The 15,034-nt window shown below is 39.1% G+C and overlaps 1 long non-coding RNA gene and 1 other non-coding gene across 2 annotated transcripts in view; one reads left to right on the forward strand and one right to left on the reverse strand.

The window, feature by feature from the left end:
• Positions 1–15,034, forward strand: part of LOC144239710 (uncharacterized) — a 244,879-nt gene that overhangs the window by 33,097 nt on the left and 196,748 nt on the right. The window lies entirely within an intron of this gene.
• Positions 9,109–9,215, reverse strand: LOC144240278 (U6 spliceosomal RNA). The gene has a single exon (XR_013337676.1). It is a non-coding gene; the product is annotated as a U6 spliceosomal RNA (small nuclear RNA).

Raw genomic sequence — 15,034 nt, forward strand, 5'->3', positions numbered from 1 at the left:
TAGCATATGGTGCAACAATGATTTCAGAAGTAGATTCCTTAATGCCCCTTACCCATTTAGATCATCCCTCCTCCCCTGTCCCCCCTCCAGCAACCCTCTGTTTGTTCTCTGTATTTAAAAGTCTTTTATGTTTTGCTCACTTCCCTGTTTTTATATTCTTTTTGCTTCCCTTCCCTTATGTTCATCTGTTTTGAATCTTAAATTCCTCATATGAGTGAAGTTGTATGATTATTTGTCTTTCTATGATTTACTAATTTTGCTTAGCATAGTACCCTCCGGTTCCATCCACGTAATTGCAAATGGCAAGATTTCATTCTTTTTGATTGCTGAGTAATCCACTGTAAAAAGACATCACATCTTCTTTATCCATTCATCTATTGATGGACATTTGGGCTCCTTCCATACTTTGGCTATTGTCGACAGCATTGCTGTAAACATTGGGGTGCTTGTGCCCTTTGAAACAGCACACCTGTATCCCTTGGATAAATACCAAATAGTGCAGTTGCTGGGTCATAGGGTAGTTCTATTTTTAATTTTCTGAGGAACCTCCCTACTCTTTTCCAGAGTGGCTGCACAAGTTTACATTCCCACCAGCAGTGCAAAAGAGATCCTCTTTCTTCTCATCCTTGCCAACATCTCTTGTTACCAGAGTTGCCTGTAGCCATTCTGACAGGTATGAGTGCTATCTCATTGTGGTTTTGATTTTTATTTCCCTGATGATGAGTGATGTTGGGCATTTTTTCATGTGTCGGTTGGGCATCTGAATGTCTAATTTGAGGTATCTGTTCATGTCTTTTGCCCATTTCTTCACTGGATTATTTGTTTTTTGGGTGTTGAGTTTGCTAAGTTCTTTATAGATTTTGGATACTAACCCTTTATCTGAGATATGTTATTTGCAAATATCTTCTCCCATTCCATCAGTTGCCTTTAGTTTTACTGATTGTTTCCTTCGCTGTGCAGAAGCTTTTTATTTTAATGAAATCCCAATAGTTCATTATTGCTTTTGTTTCCCTTGCCTTCAGAGACATGTTGATTAAGAAGTTGCTGCAGCCAAGGTCAAAGAGGTTTTTGCCTACTTACTACTCTAGGATTTTGATGACTTCCTGTCTTATATTTAGGTCTTTCATTCAGTTGATTTTTGTGTATGGTTCATTTTTCTGCATGTCCCTGGCCAGGTTCCCCAGCACCATTTGCTGAAGAGACTGTCTTTATTCCATTGGCTATTCTTTCCTGCTTTGTCAAAGATTAGTTGGCCATACATTTGTGGGTCCATTTCTGGGTTCTCTGTCTGTTCCATTGATCTGAGTGTCTTTTTTTGTGCCAGTACCATACTGTCTTGATGATTACAGCTTTATAATATGTCTTGAAGTTGGTAGTGTGATCCCTCCAGCTTCGGTTTTCTTTTTTAATATTGCTTTGGTTATTCAGGGTCTTTTCTGGTCTCATACAAATTTTAGGATTGTTTGTTCTAGCTCTGTGAAGAATGCTGGTGTTATTTTGACAGGTATTGCATTGAATACGTAGATTGCTTTGGGTAGTATTGATACTTTAACAATATTTGTTCTTCCAATCCAGGAGCATGGAATATTTTTTCCATTTTCTTGTGTGTCTTCTTCAATTTCACTCATAAGCTTTCTCTAGTTTTCAGTGTATAGATTTATCACCTCTTTAGTTATGTTTATTCCTAGGTATTTTATGGTTTTTGGGGCAATTTTAAATGGGATCGATTCCTTGATTTCTCTTTCTGTTGCTTCATTATTGGTGTATAGTAATGCAACTGATTTCTGTGCATTGATTTTATATCCTGCAACTTTGCTGAATTCATGGATCAGTTCTAGCAGTTTTTGGTGGAATCTTTTGGATTTTCCATATAGAATATCATGTGATTTGTGAAGAGGGAAAGTTTGACATCCTCCTGGCCAATTTGGATGCCTTTTATTCCTTCATGGTGTCTGATTGCTGAGGCTAAGACTTAAAATACTATGTTGAATACCAGTGGTGAGAGTGGACATCCCTGTTGTGTTCCTGACCTTAGGAGAAAAGCTCTCAGTTTTTCCCTATTGAGGATAATATTAGCAATGGGTCTTTCATATATGGCTTTTATGATCTTGAGGAATGATCCTTCTATCCCTACTTTCTTGAGGATTTTTATCAAGAACAGTATTGTATTTTGTCAAATGCTTTCTCTGCATCTATTGAGAGGATCATGTGGTTCTTGTCCTTTCTTTTATTGATGCGATGTATCGCATTGATTGTTTTGTTGATATTGAGCCAGACTAGCATCCCAGGTTAAATCCCACTTGGTCATGGTGAATAAATCTTTTAATGTATTGTTGGATCCGGTTGGCTAGTATCTTGCTGAGGATTTATGGATCCATGTTCATCAGAGAAATAGGTCTATAGTTTTCCTTTTTAGTGTGGTCTCTGATTTTTGGGATCAAGGTAATGCTGGCTTTATAGAAAGTTTGGAAGTTTTCCTTCTGTTTCTATTTTTTGGAACAGCTTCAAGAAAATAGGTGTAAACTCTTCTTTAAATGTTTGGTAGAATCCTTGGTAAAGTCTTCTGGCCCTGGATTCTTGTATTTTGGGAGATAGTTTTATTTACTAATTTTATTTCTTTACTGGTCTGTTCAAATTTTCTATTTCTTTCTGTTTCAGTTTTGGTAGTTTATATGTTTTTAGGAATTTGTCCATTTCTTCCAGATTGCCCAATTTATTGACATATAATTTCTCATAATATTCTCTTATTATTTGTATCTCTGCAGTGTTGATTGTAATCCCTCCTCTTTCATTCTTGATTTTATTTATTTTGGGTCCTTTCCTTTTTCTTTTTGATAAAATTGGTCGGGAGTTTATCAATTTTGTTAATTCTTTCAAGTAAATAGCTCCTGGTTTCGTTGATCTGTTCTTGGTTTTTTTTGGGGGGGGTTAGGGTTTTTTTTTGTTTGTTTCAATAACATTTATTTCTGTACTAATCTTAATTATTTCCTGTCTTCTGCTGGTTTTGAGTTTTATTTGCTGTTCTTTTTCCATCTCTTTGAGGTGTAATGTTAGGACGTGTATCTGAGACCTTTCTTCCTTCTTTAGGAAGGCCTGGATTGCTATATACTTCCCTCTAATGACTGCCTTTGCTGCATCCCAGAGGTTTGAGGCTGTGGTATTATCATTTTCATTGACTTCCATGTACTTTTTAATTTCCTCTTTAATTTCTTGGTTATCCCATTCATTCTTTAGTAGGATGTTCTTCAGTCTCCAAGCATTTGTTACCTTTCCAATTTTTTTCTTGTGGTTGATTTCGAGTTTCATAGCATTGTGGTCTGAAAATATGAAAGGTAGGATCTTGATCTTTTTGTACTTGTTGGGGGATGATTTATGTCCCAGTATGTGATCTATTTTGGAGAATGTTTCATGTGCACTCGAGAAGAATGTGTATTCAGCTGCTTTAGGATTAAATGTTCTGAATATATCTGTTAAGTCTATCTGGTCGAGTGTGTCATTCAAAGCCATTGTTTCTTTGTTGATTTTTTGTTTAGATGATCTGTCCATTGCTATAACTGGGGTGTTGAAATCCTCTACTATTATGGTATTACTATCAATGAGTTTCTTTACATTTGTGATTAATTGATTTATATATATGGGTGTTCTCACGTTTGGAGCATAAATGTTTACAATTGTTAGATCTTCTTCATAGATAGACCCATTAATTATGATATAATGCCCTTCTTCATCTCTTGTTGCAGTGTTTATTTTAAAATCTAGATTGTCTGATATAACTATGGCTACTCTGTCTTTTTTTTGTGATCGTTAGCATGATGGATGGTTCTCCAACTCCTTATTTTCAATCTGAGGGTGACTTTAGGTCTAAAATGGTCTCTTGTAAACAGCTTATAAATGGATCTTGTTTCCTTATCCATTCTGTTACCCTTTTTTTTTTGATAGGAGCTTTTAGACCATTGATGTTTAGAATGAGTACTGAGAGATATGAATTTACTGCCATTATGTTGCATGTACAGTTGGAATTTCTGGTAGGGTTCTCTGGTCCTTTCTATTCTTTGTTGCTTTCAGTCTTTTTGTTTTGTTTTGTTTTCATCTTTTCTTCCCTCAGAGAGTCCTCCTTAAAATTTCTTGTACGGCTGGTTTAGTGGTTGTGAACTTTAATTTTTGTTTGTCAGGGAAATGTTTTATCTCTCCTTCTATTTTGACAGCCTTGCTGAATAAAGAATTCTTGGCTGCATGTTTTTCCAATTCAGCACATTGAATATCCTGTCACTCCCTTCTGGCCTGCCAAGTTTCTGTGGATACGTCTACTGTGAACCTGATCTGTCTTCTCCTGTAGGTTAAGGGCTCTTTTTCCCTTGCTGCTTTCATGATTGTTTCCTTGCTGGAATATTTTGTGAATTTGACTATGATATGCCTTGTTGAATGTCGGTTTTTGTTGAATCTAACGGGTGTCCTCTGTTCTTCTGGATTTTGATGTCTGTTTCGTTCCCCAGGTTAGGAAAGTTTTCTACTATTTTCCTCACATAAATACCCCTTTTGCTCTCTCTTCATCTTCTGGGACCCCTATGATTTTGATGTTATTCCTTTTTAATGAGTCACTGATATCTCAAATTTTTATTTAGTGCTCTTTGGCCTTAGTTTCCCTCTTTTTTTCTTTTTATTAAAAAATTTTTAATGTTTATTTGTTGAGAGACAGAGCCTGAGTGGAGAGAGGCGGAGATAGAGGGAGACACATAATCTGAAGCAGGCTCCATGTTCCAAGCTGTCAACACAGAGTCCTGCTAGAGCTCAAACCTACAAATCATGAGATCATGACCTGAGCTGAAGTCGGACACTCAACTAACTGAGCCACACAGGCGCCTGTCTCCCCCTACTTTTCTCTGATTCATTATCCTCCCATAAGTTTGTCCTCTATATCTCTGATTCACTGTTCTGCCTCATCCATCCTTTCTGCCTGGCATCCATTCAAGATTGCAGCTCAGTTATAGCATTTTTTATTTCATCCTGACTAGCTTTTACTTCTTTTATCTCTGCAGAAAGGGATTCTAATCTATTTCAATCATATTATTATGATTCTAAGTTCTGGTTCAGACATCTTGCTTATATCTGTGTTGATTAAGCCCCAGCTGTCATTTCTTCCTGTTCTTTCTTTGGGGTGAATTCCTTCATTTCCTCATTTTGAAGGAAGACAAGGAATTAATAAAGTAAAAAAAAAAAAAGAAAGAAAACTTAAAAAAATTGAAAATAACACAAAGAAACCAAATAGAGGATGCTAGATCGTAGGTATGTTTTGGGTTGGCTGTTGAAAGAAGCTTGATAGATTAGAGAAAGAAGGGAAAGACAAGAAAAGAAAAAAAGAATAAAAAGGAAAACTTTTGAAAATTTGAAAAAATACAATAAAGTAGAATAAAATAAAATGATGAAAGTAAAATAAAATTTTTAAAAATTACAAAAAAGTAAAAAATATAGTAGAAAAAATTAAAGTAAAATCATTTTAATAAAAATGGCAAATAACAACAACCTTTTTCTCTTTCTGTATTTAAGTATAAGAAAAGAAAAAGAAAAAAATTGAATAAAAGGACCAGTGAACACAATGAAGTATGATTGAAATTACATCTGGTTTCCTGTAGAAGTCAAGCTATGAAGCACTTTATTGTCCATAAACTAAGCAGAAGGTTGTGTTTGTCAAGAGCGCTGTTGGCCCAGTTGGGTGGGTTAGTGTAATGGCTCTGTTCACCGCTAAGTAGCACTGCTTAGCCTACTAAGGTGGATTGCTGTGGCACAGTAGGTGTGTATGCGTGGGAGGGGTGAAAATGGCATCACCCAGCTATCCAGTTTCTCATATGGGAACCCTGTGCTTTCCATGACTAGCAACAAGCATCCCTCCTTTGTCTCCAGCTTTCGTCCACTCCCCACTTCAACACTATGATCAAGGCATCAGGCTGCCAGGAAGCACCTCCCTCCTGAATTTTATCTCAAATGGAGCTGTGTTTACCAAACCCTCACTTCTGAGGGACTGTGGCTATGTCCTGGTCAGATCCTCTGGGGAAGGGTCTCGCCCAGCAATGGCTGGGTGCTGGCCCACCCCCAGGAATGTTCGTAAGACCATGCTGCTGCCAATGACCAGAGACTATGGCTGGGTGCTAGGCCGCCTCAGAAAAAGTTCACACAATCTTGTAACAGCAGTGGTTTACAGATTTATGGAAAATCACAACACACATCTGACACCAGGTTTCACCCTTAACGTCCTTGTTCCAACACCAGTTAATGTTGTTCTCTGGGGTCCACTGGGACCTTTGCCTGTGGGTGGCTGCACAACTTCTATCAAATGTTCTTCCAGCAAGTGAACTGCCACTCCCCGTGTGGCCCTTTGACCCCTCAGACCCTCCTCTCTGTTCCTGGGGATTTGCCCTTCCCGCCAGAGCACCACCAGGTATTGAGCTGCAGAGTTTCAGACTCTGCTTTCCCCTTGTTTATAGTCTTAATGGAATTTAAACTATCTCCTTTCTCCCTTTTTTGTTCAGTCCCTGTGGCTGTTTCCACTTTTCCACATTCTCTCCAGCTGCTTTTGGAGAGGTGGTACTTTTCCCATACTCTCCCCCCATCTCCAGCCTCTGTAAGCAAAAACAGCTCCTTGCCCTCTGTGGTTTCTCTCTCTCCCCCAGTTCACCTCTCCGCACTGTGTACCTGCCGAGTTCTATGGTTCAGGTTGTGCAGATTGTTGTGTTAATCTTCAAATCAGTTTTCTAGGTGTGGAAGATGGTTTAGTGTTGAACTGGCTGTATTTCAGGGATGAGAGACCCCCCCAAAAAACTTGTGTGTTGTTCTGGCATCTTGACCCCTGCCAAATGGATATTTTAATGAATTGGTTGAGTGGATCATGATTTAGGTAGTCAAAAATCAGTTTTGCTGCTCTTAATCCATCACTCACATGGAAGAATAAAAATGTTGGAGCACTAAAAAGGATTTTTGGAGAATTCAGCTCTGGGGGACCCAAGACACCTAATTAAGTGAGTACTTCAGCTGTGGTAGTGGGGGTCCAGAAAGGAGAGAGAAGCAACAAGCAACAAGTCCCACTTTTCCATTGCAGGCCTTAGCCAAGATGCAAGACTGTAACCTTTTAATGAAGATTGAAATTTTAACTTATTCCACCAGCCTGGACATATTCATTACTGAATAAAGAATCATTTTTAATGACCTGACATTGCTGGAAGACCTTTTGTAATTTGACAGTGATTAAAAGAGTTTCTATCCAAATGCAAGGGGAAGGACTTCCCCCCCCCCCAAAGAGTGAATTTGAATGGTCAAGTAGGAAAACAAAATTTGTTTTCTGATTTTACTCCAGGAGTCACACTGTTAACATAATGGTTTTGAGAAGTGGACTTAGTGTCAACGTTGGTCTGTAGAACAGCAGCTAGAGGTAGAAGAATTTGCAGAGAAGGGAATAAAAGCCATCAGAAGGAAGTAGAGGTCATGAAAGGATGACCTACTCTTTTCAGAAAGGAAAAAAACAGAAATGCTGTTGCATGGCCATCAGCTCAATTCCATACAATGGCCTTGATTGCTGTAGAGGATGTGGATGGTTACATAGATCCTCATCTTTTACTTCTCTCTCTTCACCCCACACTGAGGGATAGATCTCTCTCATCTCCTCCTACAGTCACCACCCTGAGTCACTCCCCAGCTTTTGCTTCTTGGGCCCTACACACAACGCAGGAGCAAGCACTCCAATTTACCAGACTCTCAGGGAAGTTCTGATTCTCCCAAATCTTGATTAGATTGCTTAAAGGAAAAGGAAAAGTTTCTATTGGGATGTAATTGTCAGTTACCATGGTATTTTGTGCAAACACAAGCTCTTTTATTCTGTGGAATGCTTTCAGAGAAGTCATCACACAGTGTCTGTCAGAATGAATCGCTATTAAAACCAGTTTGTTTATAGGTTACACCTCTAGTTGGCAAGCCCTTGAGATTTTATCATTTATATTAGCTGCACCTGAGAACCATTTGAGAGCAGCACTCACAATTATCACACGTGAAATTGTGAACTCTCAATTAAGTGTTTATTGGGATGGGCTTAGGGAGGAAAAGATGCATTTTGGGGACTGGCAAAGATAGGAACTAGGTAAACTTGTTTTCTTTCCATGCCAACGGATTTGAGTTATAATTACAGAAACAAGGTTTGATTATAGCATCTTAATAACCGTGGTTTAGTGGCCAAAGATGGAAACTAGGTTGATGACATGTTTTTTTCATCTCTCTGACTTTCTTTTTATTTGTGCCTTATTTATTGCCTCTCCAGTCTCCACTGCCTCCTATTATTTCCTGTTTTAGAGCCTTGGTAGAGTTTGTGATTTCTAGGTAGTGGCTTCTATTCCAGATTTTTTGTCCTTCTATGGTAACTTACCAATGCCAAAAGAACAGCTAGGAAAGATATAAATCCAGCTCAGCCTATTAATGAGTATTAATGGCCAAATGCAGGACATACAGGGTTTGAGAGAACTGTTTTTAAATTGTGATGGGAAAAATAAACTTTGGAAGGTAATATTGTGGCATAGGTCTGTCTTAGCTTGAGCCAGCGCCTAAGGGATTTATTCTCATTGGGGATTTGGCTTGGGGAAGAGTGGTATCTGTGGTGAGGGAAAGATAGGAATGCCAAAGACAGCTTAATGTTTGTCAAGCAGTAGCATTTCAGAGCACAGATTCTATAGACAGAAGGTGTGGGGTCAGGTCCCAGGTCTAGCACGTAGTGGCTGGTGATAATCTTGAACAAAGTGCTTAATCTCCTATACTCCACTTGCAAAATGGGGGTGTTAGTAGTACGTTTCTCTAGGTGTGTTTTGAGTTAAGCTGCGTAAAAGACTTCAAGTGGTGCATGAAGGACACATTATGTCCTTTGTAAGTGCCAGCTAATAATATTATTATGTTTCTTTAGCCCTCTGCAGTGGACTCCTTTCTGAGGCAGGCGAGGAGAGGGGTTGCAGGAGGGACTCTGGGAGACCCAGGGACACTGGCAGCACTGTGTTTATTCCCAATCAAAAAAGTGTACCCTAGTGAGGGAAAAAGAACTCTCTGCCTGCACTTTGAGGAACATACAAACATGATTTTTTTTTTTTTAAGGAAAGCTTCATGAATTTGCATGTCATCCTCGTGCGGGAGCTATGCTACTCTTCTCTGTATCATTCCAGTTTTAGTATATGTGCTACCAAAGCAAGCACCCAAACAAGGTTTTTGATGCAGTGACAGCCCTGGATTTAGAACCTTCAGAGTTTCCCCTAGGAATGTCAGGAGACAGTACAGATTTCATGGAGGGACCAGCACTGATGTCCTTGTTGGTAAGGCAGCTAGTACTGGTGAGGGCAGCTGAAAGGGAAGAACCAGAGAGGCCTGTTTGTGCACATGGATGCCAAGCCCTAATGCTCTCAGAGACCCATAAGAGGGACTTTACAGGTGGCTAAAGTCCTGTATCCAAAAGCTGGCTAAGTCTTGGGAAACTCCTGCTACTCAAAAAAAAGTTTTGAGATCTCACAAAATCCACTGATTCTCAGCAAGAGTCTCTTGGAGAGACTTCTTTGCTTGCTATCTTACCTTTTTATTTTTTTTTAATTACAAGGAAAATTTGATTAGAAAATTGTCTCCTTCCTAATGGTTCAGGTGAAGTGTCATATGAAAATAGCATTTTTTTCTATCAAATGTGATCTCTTACTATCTTATCTTTACCTTATACCTAAACCACATGGTTGTCCCCTCAATGTCTGGGTTTTAAACATATTATTAGTTCCACCTGTGGCAACTGGCAACCAGGCTGAAAAGGTATTTACTTACTGCCTCTAGTCAGGGTTTTGGGTTCATTCTTGTGGATGCTGCCCCAAATTTACCATCCTTGCCCTCCATCTTTAAAATTTTTTTTAATGTTTATTTATTTTCAAAGGAGAGAGAGACAGAATGTGAGCAGGGGAGGTGCAGAGAGAGAGGGAGACAGAGAATCCCACGCAGGCTTCAAGCTCTGAGCTGTCAGCACAGAGCCCGAAGTGGGGCTTGAACCACATGAGCTCATGACCTGAGCCAAAGTTGGACACTTAACCAGCAGAGTCACCCAGGTGCCCCTTGCCCTCCATCTTTAATATTACTCAATGAATAAAGCCATTGGAAATGCTGATACAAATATTGTTAACAAAGCCAAGATAATCATTGGAGCAATGATTGATACCTCTGTGCTTGCTGAGGATATAATTTACTTAACAGGTGTCTTTCAGTGCTAGGTAAACATGAAGCTAGTATAAACATGAACCTGGGTGTGCCTCTGTCATGTATTCCTTGTTGAATGAATGAACTGGCTGTTGGTGCTTGAGGCTTAATCTCGCCTCTGCAGTCCTAGTTGGGGAAGATCTGTCTAAACAATTGCTTCATACATTCTAGTGTCTTTCCAGATAGACGATCATTTCTTGGAAGCAAGAGTCCTTTTACACTTCATAGTTATTTCTGCAGTATTTAGGAGAGTCCAGAACACAATAAAAGCTTAATAAATATTTAATTGCTTCATCTGCAAAAAAAAAAAAACCCAAAAAACAACCCAACAACAAATAGTGCAGGAAAAAAAAAAAGGAGTGCAAACAAGCAAATATTTTCTCCTTTCACTTCACGTAGAATTTATATTCCTCTTGCTCATATGCTATTTCTGCTGTAAGAAAGGATTAGCCCGATTTACTTCTCTTACCTTCCATCAGAATGTGGCTGATGTGGACTTTTTCCACACTAGAGAAGGCACTGCTGCCACGTCACTAATATTGAAACAAGGAGTGAGAATTTATATAGGAAACTTGGTTGTATGACGAAACCTTTGCGTTGTGAAACTCAGATCTATTGTGAGTCAGCAGTGATGATGAAAATACACAGAATGCAATGGCAGCCTAATGGGTCTGAATAACATCAGACGGATGCAAAAAAATGAACATGTGGTAGAACAGAATGCAGAAATGAGAAGCAAGTCTCCACAGATGGATCCTTATTAATTTATATAATAAGTGTACCTCATTGTGTCCCCATTTTTTTGGAGCAAACTTTTGCTAACCATGCAAATATTAGACATTTACTTGCATAATTTCTCTTGTGTATTTTTACATATACTACATTTTGAAAATGCAATTGAGAATTGGATTTTTCCTCACAATTCCCTCTTTTACTGTTTTGACACAGAAATTATTGTTAATAGACTTCTCCATGAGGATTATGCCTTTCTTTCCCAATGTTGAACACAATGCTAAATGAAATGAGCAGGCGATGCAATTCCTTAAACACAAGAGCTATTCAGCCCTCCTACTCCTCTACTTCCTCACAAGCGCTCCCTCTCAATCCTTTTCTTTTCCCTTCTGACTTTTACCATTTCTGGGCAGGATATCTAGGCCTGTTGGAACCTCTCAACTCCCCTCTGGGGGTGTGTATTAGTTTGTTCAGGCTGCCATAATAAAATACCACAGACTGAGTGACTTAAATAATAGAAATTTATTTACTCACTGTTCCAGAGGCTGCAAGTCCATGATAAGGTACCACAGGGTTAGTTTCTCCTGAGACCTCTCTTATTGGGCTGCATTTGGCTGCCTTCTCATGATTTCCTCATATGGTTGTCCTTATGCCTGTGTTTTCTGTGTCACAATCTTCTCTTCTTCTTTTTTAATGTTTACTTATTTTTAAGAGAGAGGGGGGTGTGGAGGGAAGACCTAAGGGGGCCCTACACTGACAGTAGAGAGCCTGCTACCAGGTTGAACTCACAAACCAGGAGATCATGATCTGAGCCGAGGTCGGACACTTAATCGACTGAGCCACCCAGGGGTCCCATGATCTTCTCTTCTTATAAGGACACTAGTTATATTGGATTATGGCCCACCATTATGACCTCACTTTAACTTAATTATCTCTTTGAAGGCACTGTCTCCAAATACAGTCACAATCTAAGTCACAGGAGTTAAGGCTTCAATATTAAACTTTTCAGGACACATTCAGCTCATAACATGGTATTATTTGAAAATGCTGTGCCTGTCTAGTCTTGTTCTATTTAGAATAAAGAAACATAAGATACACACATTATTTTTTTTTCTTTTTTCTTTATTTATTGAGTGACAGAGAGAGACAGTGCATGAGCATGGGAGACGCAGAGAATGGGAGGGGGGGAGACACAGAATCAAAAGCAGGCTCCAGGATCTGAGCTGTCAGCACAAAGCCCAACACTAGGTTCAAACTCACAAACCCTGAGATTGTGACATGAGCCGAAGTCTGACACTCAACTGACTGAACCACCCAGGTGACCCTCCACACATTATTTTTGAAATATTAGAATTAGATGCCATCTTTCAGAGGAAGGGGCAAGATGGTGGAGAAGTAGGGAGCTCTGTACATTTCACTCGTCCCCACCTCTCAAGCAGAGAAGGCCTGAAGCCATAGGAACCCTTACAGAACCGCAGGAGTTTGGGAGGAAAAGGAAACAGACTCCACTGAGAAAACAACCTTATAGGGCTACCTCAAGAAGCAAGCCCAAAGTACACATGGTGGAGAGTCCAAAATACCACTATGAGTAGGGAAATAACCAAAGTCTCAACAAGAGAGACCAAGAGACACCATTCAAAGAGCACTTCCTGAATGGACAGGCCCTGGACTGTCAATGAGCCTTCTTTAATACAGCAGTACTCGCAGATGCAGGGTGCATAACAAGCTTTTAAAACTAACAAGAGACAGAAAGCTACCCAAAATGACCAAACGGAAGAACTGTCCTCTAAAGAAATTCCAGGAAGAAAGGACAGCTAAAGAACTGCTGAAAACAGACATAAGCAACATAACTGAACAAGAATTTAGAACAATAGTGATAAAATTAATCACTGGGCTTGAAAAAGGCGTGGAAGACATCAGAGAAGCTATTGCTACAAAGACTATCGAGCTTAAAAATAGTTGTGATGAATTAAAAAATGCTATAAATGAGATGCATAATAAAATGGAGGCGTCCAATGCATGGATTGAAGAGGCAGAGAGGAGAATAGGTGAATTAGAAGACACAATTATAGAAAAAGAGGAAGCCGAGAAAAAGACAGATAAACTGCTCCAGGAACACGGAAGGAGAGTTCTAGAGATGAGTGATACAATCAAACGGAAAAATATCCATATCATAGGAATTCCAGAAGAGGAATAAAGAGGGAAAGGCGCTAAAGGAGTCCTTGAACAAATTATAGCTGAGAACTTCCCCAATCTGGGGAAGGAAACAGACATTGAAATCCNGACATATTGGATCAGATGGACATGACAGATATATTTAGAACCCTATATCCTGAGGCTGTGGAATTCACTTTCTTCTCAAGTGCACATGGCACGTTCTCCAAGATAGATCACATACTGGGACATAAAGCAACTCTCAATAAATATAAAAGAATTGAAATCATAGCATGCGTACTTGCAGATCACAATGTTATGAAACTTGAAATCAACCACAGGAAAAAGTCTGGAAAGCCTCCAAAAACATGGAGGTTAAAGAACACCCTACTAAAGAATGAATGGACCAATCAAGCAATCAGAGAAGAAATTTAAAAATATATGGAAACAAATGAAAATGAAAATACAACAATTCAAGCTCTATGGCATGTGGCAAAGGCAGTCCTAAGAGGAAAGTACATTGCACTCCAGGCCTACTTCAAGAAATTAGAAAAAGCACAAGTACAAAATCTAACAGCACACCTAAAGGAATTAGAAGGAGAGCAACAAGAGCACCCCAAACCCAGTAGGAGAAGAGAAATAATAAAAATCAGGGCAGAAATAACAATATTGAATTAGGAAAAAAAACAGTTGAAAAGATCAATGAAACCAAGAGTTGGTTTTTTGAAAAAATACAAAATTGACAAGCCTCTAGCCAGGCTTCTCAAAAAGAAAAGAGAGAGCACCCAAATAGACAAAATCATGAATGAAAATGGACTTATTACAACCAATCCCTCAAAAGTATAAGCAATTATCAGGGAATACTATGAAAAATTATATGCCAAAAACTGGACGACTTAGAAGAAATGGACAAATTCCTAAACACACACACATTATCCCAAATTCACATGGGAAGAGATAGAAAATCTGAACAGATCCATAACAAGTGAAGAAATTGAAGCAGTTATCAAAAATCTCCCAACAAATAAGACCCCTAGGACAGATGGCTTCTCTGAATTCTACAGACATTTATTTTTTTTCTTAAATAGTTTATTGTAAAGATGGTTTCCGTATAACACCGAGTGCTCATCCCAACAAGTGCCCTCCTCCATGCCCATCACCTTCTTTCCCCCTCTCCCTCACCCCAATCAGCCTTCAGTTTATTCTCAGCATTCAAGAATCTCTCATGGTTTGCCTCCCTCTCCCTCCCCAACTATGTTTCCCCTTCTCCCCCATGGTCCTCTGTTAAGTTCCTGCTAATCCACCTATCCATGCAAACATATTCTACCAGACATTTAAATCAGAGTTAATAACGATTCTTTTCAAGCTATTCCAAAAAATGGAAATTGAAGGAAAACTTCTGGACTCATTCTATGAAACCAGCATCACTTTGATTCCCAACCCAGACAGAGACCCAGCAAAAACAGAGAACTACAAGCCAATATCCTTGATGAATACGGTTGTGAAAATCCTCAACAAGATATTTGAAAATCGAATTCAACAGCACATAAAAAGAATTATCCACCATGACCAAGTGGGATTCATTTCTGGGTTACAGGGCTGGTTCAATATTCACAAATCAGTTAATGTGATATATCACATTAACAAAAGAAAGGATAAACACCATGTGATCCTTTCGATAGATGCAGAAAAAGCATTTGACAAAATACAGCATCTCTTCTAAATAAAGACCCTCAAGAAAGTCGAGATAGAAGGAACTTACTTAAACATCATAAAAACCATCTATGAGAAGCCCTCAGCTAACATCATCCTCAATGGGGAAAAATTGAGAGCTTTCCCCCTGAAATCAGGAACACGACAGGGATGTCCACTCTCACCACTGTTGTTTAACATAGTGCTGGAA

This window comes from Crocuta crocuta, unplaced genomic scaffold, assembly GCF_008692635.1.
Source record: "Crocuta crocuta isolate KB4526 unplaced genomic scaffold, BGI_CrCroc_1.0 scaffold429, whole genome shotgun sequence".
Lineage (NCBI taxonomy): Eukaryota > Metazoa > Chordata > Mammalia > Carnivora > Hyaenidae > Crocuta > Crocuta crocuta.